This window comes from Episyrphus balteatus, chromosome 2 (genome assembly GCF_945859705.1).
Source record: "Episyrphus balteatus chromosome 2, idEpiBalt1.1, whole genome shotgun sequence".
Taxonomy (NCBI): Eukaryota; Metazoa; Arthropoda; class Insecta; order Diptera; family Syrphidae; genus Episyrphus; species Episyrphus balteatus.
In genome coordinates, this window is record NC_079135.1 from 73,539,648 (window position 1) to 73,552,777 (window position 13,130).

At 27.4% G+C, this 13,130-nt stretch overlaps 1 protein-coding gene across 2 annotated transcripts in view; it reads left to right on the plus strand.

Annotated features, from left to right (window-relative positions):
- The window catches only part of LOC129910308 (teneurin-a), a 301,855-nt gene that overhangs the window by 274,994 nt on the left and 13,731 nt on the right, over positions 1 to 13,130 (plus strand). The window lies entirely within an intron of this gene.

Genomic DNA, 13,130 nt, shown 5'->3' on the forward strand with positions numbered 1-13,130 from the left:
TAAAATAAAATAAAATAAAATAAAATAAAATAAAATAAAATATAAAATAAAATAAAATAAAATAAAATAAAATAAAATAAAATAAAATAAAATAAAATAAAATAAAATAAAAAAAAATAAAATAAAATAAAATAAAATAAAATAAATAAAATAAAATAAAATAAAATAAAATAAATTAAAATAAAATAAAATAAAATAAAATAAAATAAAATAAAATAAAATAAAATAAAATAAAATAAAATTAAATAAAATAAAATAAAATAAAATAAAATAAAATAAAATAAAATAAAATAAAATAAAATAAAAAAAAATAAAAAAAAATAAAATAAAATAAAATAAAATAAAATAAAATAAAATAAAATAAAATAAAATAAAATAAAATAAAATAAAATAAAATAAAATAAAATAAAATAAAATAAAATAAAATAAATTAAAATAAAATAAATTAAAATAAAATAAAATAAAATAAAATAAAATATAAAATAAAATAAAATAAAATAAAATAAAATAAAATAAAATAAAATAAAATAAAATAAAATAAAATAAAATAAAATAAAATAAAATAAAATAAAATAAAATAAAATAAAATAAAATAAAATAAAATAAAATAAAATAAAATAAAATAAAATAAAATAAAATAAAACAAAACAAAATAAAATAAGATGAAAAATAATATAAAATCGAAATTGTGAAATGAAAAAATTGGAAAAAAAATAAGAAATACATACAAAGACCCCGCATACATCAAACAAATTTACTTTTTTCTTTTGGAGAAAAAAAAGAATTTTTTAACCTGAGTATTGTTTTCATAAATAAGATTACAGAATTTAAGGTTAAGGTATTTTAATATTCCTACAGTATACTTAAAAGAAATCTCATGTGATATTTCGAACCCAACTCAAATCCTACGCTCAAATCCTACTCAGAATAAACCTTCTTAAGAGAATTTATTTTTCTTAAAACAAATTTATTTGCCTACTTTTTGATCAACAAAAATCTTCTTTAATTTAATTTAATTTATTTTAAAACTTAATAAAAGAAATAATTTTAGTCAAAGAATTTTAACTTTCAACTCATTTTCCTTCATATGAGAGAATAAACATATAAAATGTCAATAAGCCTTTAAACAAAAAAACATTTCACCCTTTTGTTTTAATTTTGCCATTCTTTTTGCAAATGTCATTAATTTTACTTTATCTTCTTTCGCACATACATGCCTTTACGATATTATTTGTTTCCGCCAACGCCAACCTTAAATGAGTTACCCTCTTCGAATTACATGTAAAATCCTTCCTTAACACAAAACAAAAGCTTCACCACTTCTGGGACCTATTTTCTCTTTTCCATTTTTTTTATTACATTTTTTTGTGATATATCTGCTTATCAGCATACAACTCGTCCTTATTTGCCAAAAGCGGACAAGAATACAAAAAAAAAAACAAAAAGAAAAATGAGAAATAGAGAAGAAACGAACGCAATTTTCATTACTCCAATGTCAGTGAATTAAATTGACATTCCTAAGAGCTTATCACATACAATCAATCAGTCAGTGAGAGACTGATTCTCCTCTCCGAAAACATCCAGCAGGCAACATGAGATCTATACTAGGGATGTAGGTATATTGTACGAACATACATACCTACAGACTTCCATTTATCCATATAGTACATACATATAATCTATTCGCGTGCTAATGTGACAAAAAGACACATCCTCTCATGGAACGCATTATCATCCTCCAAACAAAATGTCAACTCTCCACATCAGGATAATGAAACATCATCATCGTCAATATTCTCTCTCCCTTCCATATCTTTTTTGACTTGTACATTATACAATGTATGTACGTATGTATATCCTCAATCCGCATTCTGACTGGGTCGTCGTCGTTGTCGTCAATGTGTCCTTTAAAAGCAGCTTTCATGTCGATGACTAACGCCTGTCAAACTCGCATTAGGCTCTCGAAGCTGATGTTGCAAAAATGTACGCATTGGAATTTTTACATACAAACAAACAAAAACAAAAAAAAAACAGGAAAAACGTTATGTGACTTGAACAAAAGTACCTATAAAAGTTTGTAGAGTTGAAACTATATGGGCTGTTGTACAGCTATGCCAGGACGTTGAAAAATTTAATGCAATTAATCTTAGTTGAAATGCATTGGAAATATACTTGTCAATTTGTAAGTTTTTTTTTTCGTTACCCAATAATTGAGTTTGAGTAGTTTTTCACTTTTCAAGTGTACCTATGACAGCAAATTTATAAAAGAATGTACATTTTTTAGACTTTCACTGAAAAGCTAACAAAAATTGGTTTATTACATGTAAAATATATTAAAACTTATGACATTGCAATTGCTTAAAGAAATTGTCGAACCAGAAGTTAAAATTTGTGTAGCAATGAATATTTGCGGCAAGGGTTATGGACTTTAACATGAGCCCCGAATATCGAAATACATAACTACTAATGTTTGACATGGTAATGAAATTTCTATTGTTTGCGTTAATCTTTTCCTTGCAGCATTAGTTTAGAAAAAATTTGGACACCAAGTAGCGTTATATTTGTAGCAGGTACCTAAAACTTTATTTCCATTGTTTTTTGTTCAAAAATAAGGTTTATCTTATAAAAACTGTACTTTTTTTTATTCAAAGTCACTACTTTTTCCCATCATTCTGTCAATTTATGGATTCTGTTCCAAAAGAGCCGCTCATTTTGGCAAAAAATTAATCAAGTCAATTATACCCTGTTTTCAAGTAAAGCGTTTGACCGTTTTTTGGCTATAGATTTTTCAAAACGAATCAAAAATATTTTTGAAAAATCAATTTTGTCCAAGAGTATAACGAATTTTGTTTTAATATGAGGACTAACAATTTCTTCAGAATGCAATACCATATTTTTTTATCAAGGTTTGAAAATTTCTTTTTTTATTTTAAGAAATGTCTATTACAGTTTTCAAAAGAAAAGAAATATTTGTTTTACAAAAAATCTAATGGCAATCTTTGTTTTAAAGTGTTTTCGTAGTTTAAAAATCAACTAGGTATTACTTCTTTTGAAATTTATGATAAAATTAAATTTAAATAAGCTTTATCATTGCCACTTTTATCGAGAGAACTAGTTCTTGCGACCTCGACGTTCATTTTAGTCTTTTGGTTGAATGGCCAAGAAAATCGAATGCGGAAAAAAATTTGATAAAAGTCTACGGATTTTTTTTTGGGTTTGGTTATTTGGGGATTATATGTTGGTAAAATAGTCAACATTACAACATAATGTTGCACACGAACAAGATGTATTTCTTAGCACCTTTTGAAATATCTTTTTCAAACAAAAGAGCTGAGCAGCGAACTTTAATCTTTTCTTATTTAAATTTTTTCTTATTTTTCACTTAAAAATATTGTAAATACATGAAAACTAGCTCAGTGTGAAAAAATAAAGTTGAAAAAACTAACTTCTTTGAACCACATACAATTTTTTTATTGATAAAACAAGAAGGTACACACTCGAAAATTTTTTTGTTGAAACCAATAGAATAACTTGAAGTTATAAGCTTGTGTACATGAGAACTGTGTTAAAGTGCAGAGAACTGCGTTTCATCAAAGAACTAGTACCAACATTTTAAGAAAAATAGAAATTGGGAAGGCTTTAAAAGACTAAAATAAATTTCAGTAGACCAAACCATACTGAAAACAGTGGATGTGACAGAATGTATCGTGAAAAAATGTATTTGTATCAAAAATCAAGTTATTGTGCGTGTTTGCATTTAAACCTGCATTGCAACTACCACTGATACCCTTATTTCATCCATAATTTTTCGGTTTGTTTCATTTTTCAAATTAAATCCTCAGAGTGCGTTAGTACCTACTGTTTATTTGAACTTATAATACTATAATAGTATCTATGCGCTTTTCTATTGCGTAGGTATGTATATAAGTAAGAATATAACATAGTGAAGTAAAGTTGGCGTCAAGAAATACAATATACTCACTTCAAGTACTATAACCAACTTGAAAAAAAAAAAAATAAAATGAAATCACAGAGTAGGTAACTGAGCTCTTATGTCGTTGAGTTCTTAGGTCAAGTTCATATTGCAAATACGAGCATTTGTATTCAATGATGTTGGTTGTATGTGAACGAACCGTCTTAGTCCAACGTCCGTCGTCGTCTTCTTCGTCTTTGGTCGTCGTAGAAGAAATAAGAAATAATAATAATCCGGAAATAATTCTGCAACCCATTTTATATTGTATACATATACTCGAATAGTCGTCCTCATCCCCCCTTCGCTTTTGCACAACTTGGGCATCATCATCGCCATTTTAAGTCAGAGCTTGTTATTTCCGGCGGTGTGCACCATGTGAGAGAATACGATTACAGAATAATAGGATGTAACATCCATAAACGGCCAAGTCAAGCAAAGGCGGAGAGAGAGAGAGTCGATGCTTAACGGCTAGGAACTGATTACATCAAAAGCGCAAAAGGACTTCTATTTGACTTAATGGTATTTTAGTTTAGTTCAACGATGTGCGTTATTTGGCAAAAAGACGACTATACGACTACGATACGAAACGATAAGGACAAGGAACAAGGAACAACGACGACAACGATGCCAGCCAACAAAGACGATATGAGAAACACGAGGACTACGAGCAGCTCACATGTGTTTTGAGATTATGTCCTTTCAGCAGCCACCACAACGACAATCGCATGAATAGGCCGCTTTTCTCCCACCTCATCTTATATCCCATATCGAATTTGATACAAAGCTATACACATGAAATGTATGTATGTTTGTGTGTAGCGATATATTGTATTATACAGAGGTTTCGATTGCGCCTCTCATATCCCCAATTGAAGATTTGATTTAGTGGATTCAATTGAACGCCGATTCCGATTTGGCTTTATATATACGTGTGCAAATCTCTTCTCCACTTCAAATGAGATGTACAACATTTTTTTCGATTTCGATTCCGGAAAATGATGATGACGCCATCATCGATAATAATGATGATGTTGATGATAATGATGATGACGTCTATCCAGGATTACAATTTGAAACGACAATAAACATATATACCTACAATACATAGGTGTGTTTGGATTCCTTTGCCTTTGTAGTTATATGTATCTACAAAAGCTAGAGAAGGTCGGAAGCTTTGAAATAACATAATATCGAAGATTAAACCAATGACGAAAAAAAAAATAACATAACGTGGGCGATGTATTATAACAACGCTTTCGGATTATTGTGGTCACTTTGAAAGACTCTCTCTCTTTGTCTATATGCGAGAGAGAGACCCTGAAGGATTTATAACTGATTTTCTTGCGGCTGCTGTCGATTTAACGCATCATAAATAATAATCTGTTTTCTGTTCATTTAGCAACAGAAACTTGTTCAACTGACCGATTCTATATGATGATGGCTATAGTATACAATCGATTCATGTTGTGTCGGTTTTATGATGTGTCGGAAATTTTTGAGAAATCGATTAAATGAACCATTTTCGATAACATCGAGAGGGTTAATTTGCAAGTTTTAAGTTTGATGTGAATAATTTGCAGTAGAAATGAGTCGTTCGAAATTTAAGCCAAATATAAGTTTTAACTAGCTAAAAATATTGTCAAAAAGTTTATACTCCAAAAACTTTGATCAAGCGTGAAAAAATTTAGAAACAATAATCGATTTCAATTTTATATTCTCAGAAAGTATGGATACTACTTTATTGCGGAGAAATTCATTGATTTGCAAACCAAATTCACACTTCTCGGATTTACCTTCTGGAAGTTAAATACTTGAACTTATCAATTAATTAAGTAAATCGAAAAAGACTTTTCAGCCTGAATACAATGGCCCAATGAACAGATCTCAAGATAATCTTTTTTTAAAGCGGCTATATTTTGAAGACATTTTTGTGATTGTTTATATAAACTCTTAAAAAATAGGGACGATATGATAAGTTCAATAAATTTTATTCTTCTTGAGGTTTTCAGACCAATAGAAGGTGAATTTGATTTGCAAAAGGGTGAATTTGATTTGCAAAATTGATAATTCAATCTATAAAGAGTAAATTTAATATTAAAGACGTTTCAAACTTATGGAAAAGTAACAAAAACTCAAATTTAACCGACGCACATACGAGTATTCTGATCGAAAAGCTGGACAATTTTTGTAATTGTTGGTGATTTGGTGAGTATTGTTAGGAGATTGATTGTGAGCGATTGTGCTTTTAAACAAAAAATTTTCAAATGAAAAATACAATTGCAGGTATTGAATAATAATTAAAGAGTAGTTTTGGGAATATTAAATGTTTTTTTTTTTTTCAATTAAATGACAGTGGGAAAAGAGTCTGCCACATATAGATATTTGTATTGCTTTTTTTTTTGTTTAAGTCTAACACAGCTTTGTTATAGTATACCCTTCTATTCTGCTTCGATACATAGATTTATGATAACTTTGACTATTCTTTTAATTTAATATCAACAATTTGGATGCGAATTTTTGCGACTAACAAAATAATTTGCGAATGAAATTTTCACTTTGAGTAAAAAACACTCATACGCCCTACGTTTTTTTTTTTTACTGGTTGTTAACATTTTCCAGAAATTTTTTTTACTGAACTTAATGCATTTGGATTCACTTAGCCTAAAAATCACAACGGTTTCTTTCTAGAAGCCCTAATATTTTAGATACCTATTTGAATTTTTCACATTTTGGGTGTATGAAATTTCATACTATTTTTTTTTTAGTTTTTCTTATCACATTCGTTTTTAAAGTTTTTTAACTTATTTACATAAAACCGCCTTTCATTGCATAAATAATAATTTCTAGCAAAAATAAATTATTTTTCTTCAAAAAATAATTTTGTCCAGGTTTTTTATCGAAATACTCCTATGTGCGAAGGTAAATATATTATCTAATGAAAACTATCAATTTTTCTTCATGGTTTCTTCAACAAAACAAAATTTCGTCACAAAAATTCTCTCTCAATTTTAATTCTTCTCTCAATTTTTATCATAATCTTTAAGAATTTTTTACTTTAAAAATTGATTTCAACATATGTACATTGTACATACATATAAGAAAGATTTTGTGTCCTTAAATTACTTGTTTAAATAAAAATTCTATACAAAGTACATAACATAATAAAACATACACCCAATGACAATGACAAAATGATGACTGCTCTTGATGGCTGAGAGACGAGAATAGGAATGGGTACCTACATGAAGTAAATACTCTCTATTCAGAATGTTGATGTGTGTACTTTGGCACTATATTTGCTTTCATCCATGGTCCAAATTAAATTCTCTACCATAAATGTAGGTACCTTCTCTATTTACTATATATTCAATGTCATGATGTCAAAAGAACTCAGAAACGAAAGTCTTCTTTTACCATAAGAAGAAAAATAGAAAGAAAAAAAAAATTACGAAATCACAGATAACACTCTGAATGAAAGTAATTTGTAGCTAATGAAAGGAAGTCTATTCGATTTTTTTTTATCAAGTGCCTTGAGCAGGCATACATACAAGCCCATTAAGCATATAGACAAAATGAATCTTCTATAGAATTGGCTAAAAGAGAAATACATATAAGAACAGAGATATCTATTAATGTGATGGATAAATTGAATGTTTGACAAAATATCTTCGGTAGTAGGGCATTCTTTGTGGGATAGTTTTTTTTTTTTTTTGACAAAATTTTCAAGTGTGAAAAGTATCAAAAGATCATTTTTTGTTTGACCTACTTAGTACTAATTACCAACATTGGTAAGCAAAATAGAACTTTTATTCTGTTGCCAAATTTGATATTCTTGGCAACTAAATTAGTACTCTAAGAATCTATCAGCTTGATTTTTCAAAATACCTACTGAAGATAGAAAAAATTCCTGTTCATACCTTAATACGGAAAAGGCAAAATAAGGGTTGTGTTTTTGCTAGGTATGCATAATGTTCATCTGTGGCATTCTAATTTCTGAACTACTTATCGTAACTTATCAAATGAGGTGTCATGAGAAGGGTCTTGATTAGCTGCTGGTTATAAGCTTTGAAACGCTTCATCAAATTAATTTTTGCGTCCTTCAGAGGCATACAATATTTTGTATTATTAAATTTTAAGTGTATAATTTTGAAAATAGATTTTTTAAATGGTTTTAATGCATTTTCAAACTTGAACTTCTATGCAAACCTGTCACTATTTAAAAATCGTTTTGAGACTACCCAATAATTCTCCGATATAAATACCTACATACCCCTTTTTAATAAAATCCATGTTTTATTTATTTTCTTGTGTCACGATTAAATTTCTCGTGTCCGGAAATCATATCACTATTATTCAAAGTGTTGTTCCAACTTTTTTTAAGAAGAAAAAAAAAAATTATATTTTTTCCACTGCAAAGAATTTTCTTGACATCCCACTACGAGTAGGTATATAGAACACTCGAAATTACCATCACTTTTCTTCCGCCCTTGTGGTTTTCTTAAGAAACAAACCGAAAAAAATAAAGAAACAACATAAAACTGATCTTTTGTATATTAAAATAGAAAAAGTTAAGTGCATAATCACAATAATTGCTTTTTAAAAAGTCAAGAAGCAAGGCCGCGACAACAACTTCCTACTAGCTCTTTTTTAAGTCATGAAAACAAAAAATTAAAAAAATAAAAAACGAAACAAATAACAAGAAAATCATCAACAAAAAAAAAATTAAATGCAAAAACTAGCTGAATTATAATACGATACAACTACCAGCACCAAAAGACAAAGCACAAAATAAAAGAGAAAAATAAAAAGTCGTTATAAAAACAGAGAAATTATAAATAAAAAAAATAATAAAACACAAATACACCATAGACCAGACATGCTATAGTCTACTAGACAGAAATTAAAAACATTTAAAAAAATAAAAATAAATAAGAAAAAATCCTTCAAGAATAAGTTATGCGAGGGAGGACTGTGAGAGAGTTTTTATTTTTTTTTTTATTTTTGTATTATTTTTCATTTTTAGATCATTTTATCTTTTGAAATTGGTTATAATCCTTGCTTTGTTGGGTTGGCTAATGCAAAAAGGAGTGTGGTTGTCTTGATTCGCGGCAGCAGCGCAGCATAGAGGTAGGATCAGAGTAATAGTATGAAATACTCGACTCATCGTCCTGGCAAAGCACAAGAAGAAAATCCATTTCCTTTGGTCTATGACACGATGACGACCACGACTACGAGACTATATACGTTGCGCGCCGGACCACACAGAGAGAGAGTTAAAACGGAAACAAACAGCAAAGAGTATAAAACCAAAAACCTAAAGTTTTTAAGTTTTCCACAAGGATTTCGTTGAATAATATTTTTTTTTTTGTTTTGTATATTATTTTTCCTCTGGTTTTCTTCAGGAGTTATCCCATGTTTTTGTGTGACTTATTTCATTGCATGTCTTTAAACATAGCCGGATGTGGGGATTTTTAATAGGTCGTAGGTTTTCCAACCCTTAGGGCCCTATTTTATTTCAATACTCAAAGTCATTTATACAATCTTTGGTTAATCTTTGGTTTAGCTGAGGTCAAAATTCAAAAATCGGCTTCAGAACCTGAAATTTTGATTCAAAAATCAAACCTTCAAAAAATCCTCTTTATTTTTCAAAATCCCTATAGCTTAAAAACACTTACTTCCTAAAAATATTCTTGATATCAAAATCTCAGAAAATTTTGGTATAAAAGAGACTTTTTTTTCAGATTTTCAGAATTTTGGATTTCGGGGTTAAGTGAATTCGAACTTTTTTTTTTTAATGTCAAAAAACCTTAAGGATTTGATAGTTCAGGATTTTTGGGCCATTACATTATTTTTAGGAGGGTCTAAAATTTAAACAATTTTGGCCTATTCGAAGTTTCAAAAAATTTAGGCTCGGTGCTACTTAAGACCTTAGTGATTTTTCGGGAGATTTTTGTGTTGGATTTGAGGTTTTTTTTTTTTTTACAAAATCCAAATTTTTTTATTTACGTTTTGAAATTATGAGTTTTCAGCTTTAAAAAAATTAGATACCTACTATATTTTAAAGGATATGAATGTGTAAACTTTTGATTTTAAATAAAATAAATAAAATAAAATAAAATAAAATAAAATAAAATAAAATAAAATAAAATAAAATAAAATAAAATAAAATAAAATAAAATAAAATAAAATAAAATAAAATAAAATAAAATAAAATAAAATAAAATAAAATAAAATAAAATAAAATAAAATAAAATAAAATAAAATAAAATAAAATAATAATTCCTATTTTCCTGACCTTATTTTTGAATACAGGATTGAATTTGCAAAATAAAATAAAATAAAATAAAATAAAATAAAATAAAATAAAATAAAATAAAATAAAATAAAATAAAATAAAATAAAATAAAATAAAATAAAATAAAATAAAATAAAACAAAATAAAATAAAATAAAATAAAATAAAATAAAATAAAATAAAATAAAATAAAATAAAATAAAATAAAATAAAATAAAATAAAATAAAATAAAATAAAATAAAATAAAATAAAATAAAATAAAATAAAATAAAATAAAATAAAATAAAATAAAATAAAATAAAATAAAATAAAATAAAATAAAATAAATCCAGCACTGAATTTTGAGTAATGTTGTGTGTGTATTATACAATGAATGATATCTACGCGTGCTTTATGTCCTTTATTTTGAGACATATTTTCCTGACAGACATTCATGTCAGTTATTATAGTTTTTCTTTGCTTTTTCATATTGCCTTTTCTTTGGTTTTCTTGTTTTGTGGTTTTATGCTTTTGCATCTGACTTTTTTTTCCACGCAAAAAAAAAAAAATTTATATATCTTCACAAAGGCGCTGTGGCGAAGGACATTAACTTAACTCTTCCATTTATTCATAGTCTTCCATTCGGGAGTTTTAAAATCATTCATAGTGAGTGGTAGAGCTGTATAAATAGGCTTAAGGAACAGAGTTCTGTTTTATTATTTTTTTCTTTTTTTAGCTTTTTTTTTTTGTCTTAATCCAGCTCAAGGATTTTGCTCCTGATTTTTTTTTTTTGTGAATGGATTATCCTACAAAGTCTAATGAAGAAGCAATTTATGTTGCTTTGTGGTATATTTACATTTGACCCTGAGGGGCAAAAAAACATTACATTCACTCTTTATACATACACGTATGAAGGTATAAGATTTATGTTCAAGAAATGATTTTACAAGTTCCTATGTGGACAAAAAAAAATGAGACGTCTACCCACATACATTTTTATGGTTGAATGAAATTTCAACTACTATACGCAGTGCAGGTAAAAAGGGATGTAAGAAGAAAGCATGCGTGTTCTGTTCACGGAAGTTCTCATGTAAACAGTTTAATTTTTAATCATGTTCTTCAGAAAAGTCGGGAGGTTTGCAGGAAATTTATATTTGTTTTTTTTTTTTTTTTCTCCACAGGCGCTAAAAGCAAACGTTGACCGTTTTGGGAAGTTTTTACAACACTTAAGGTGTGTGTGCTCCCTTAAATTGAACTTTTTTGTTTGTTTTTGTGGAATATTGTCTTTATCATCACACCAAAGTGAAAATTCAAGAGATTTTTCGACGTGTCATGACTCACTACCAAAACAAGCCATAGTCTAGTGTGGACAGAATTTTTAACTGATATGAGCAGGCACCTACTTCTGTTAGAAAAATTGTAATTAACTGTGTCTTATTTATAGGTAAACCTTAAACCAAAGCTAAACCTGAGTTATATCACGGATTTAAGAAAATAAAACCACGATTTTATAATTTAATAACTTCACCTAAATAGTTTTCGATAAAAAAAAGTTTCAACTTCGATATCGTTTAGGCCTCAAGAATAGATCAAAATTTCTATATCAAAATTGTTGGGCACCATTTTCTGTGAAATATGAATAAGTTCATGGAAACCCTGTCTTAATTCCATAAACCAAAGCTACACCTAAGGTATATCAGGGATTTTAGAAGATAACACCCGTACTACGATTATCAGTTTATATTTATAGTTGATAAATACTGAAATTTGGTGTTCTAAAACCTAATTTATGGAATATAAACTTTTTAGTGAAATTTTTCAATTCAATTACATTTTACTGAATTACGAAATGCATTAATCTGTGTTTTAAAAACTTTTGTAAATTAAGTAATAATACACAGAGAAAAATATGACCCGCTAAAAACTAACAGATTGCCATATTGTTTTACCGTCCATACATTTCATAAGGAAATCTTATTAAAATCAACGATTAATAAGGTTTTTTTAAGGAGATTTCTTATTATTTTTATAGAGAAAATCTTATTAAAATTTGACTGAAAAGTTGATTTTTTTTGCAACTTAGCACTAGAACAAAAATCGCGATCAATATTTTCATAGCAGGTTGGTTCAGGTGGTAAGGTGGGCGACTAATGATTTGAAGTCTCCAGTTCGATTCCCAGCCTGGTAATCGTTTTTTTTATTTTTTTGCAGATTTTAAACAATAAGGAAAACCCGATTGTTTTAATAAGGTTTCCTTCTTGGATGAAAACCATAGAGAAATCTTATTGTTTTTGTTCTATTTTATGTGGTCTATTTTTCTCTGTGTATGTTAAAACTTATCAATTGATAGTAGTAAATCTCAATAAAGGTGAAAACCACGGTTTAAATATTGCACAATTGCCCCAAAATAGCATAAAAAAGAGGTTGTCTGTAAAGCCGGTTTACGGACGATGATTTTACGTGATAACGTCGTAAGAAAACAGGTTGTGTGCTTTTAAAAAGAGTCAATTGAAGCGTTTATTTATTTCAAACAATCATAATTCATAAGAAAAAGCTAAAAAAAAAATACCTTTTTTTCTTTTCTCATTATATTAATTTTTTAATTAATTAATTTAAATGATATTACTTTTTTTTAAATAAATTTTTTTTTGTAAGTTTTTTTTGTTTATAATATGTTTTTTTTTTTTAAGTAATGTTACTTTTATGTATATGAAATAAAAGGTTATAAACTGAAGATTGCATTGGTGTAAAAAAAAAAGTGTATGTTATAACTTATTTTTTCGAGATATCAGTCGTTGAAATCAGTGTTACGGAATTTTTTCAAAAAAAATCTAAGAGCCATATATAAAAAAATACTGATTTTAGGAAAAAGATATTAGTATC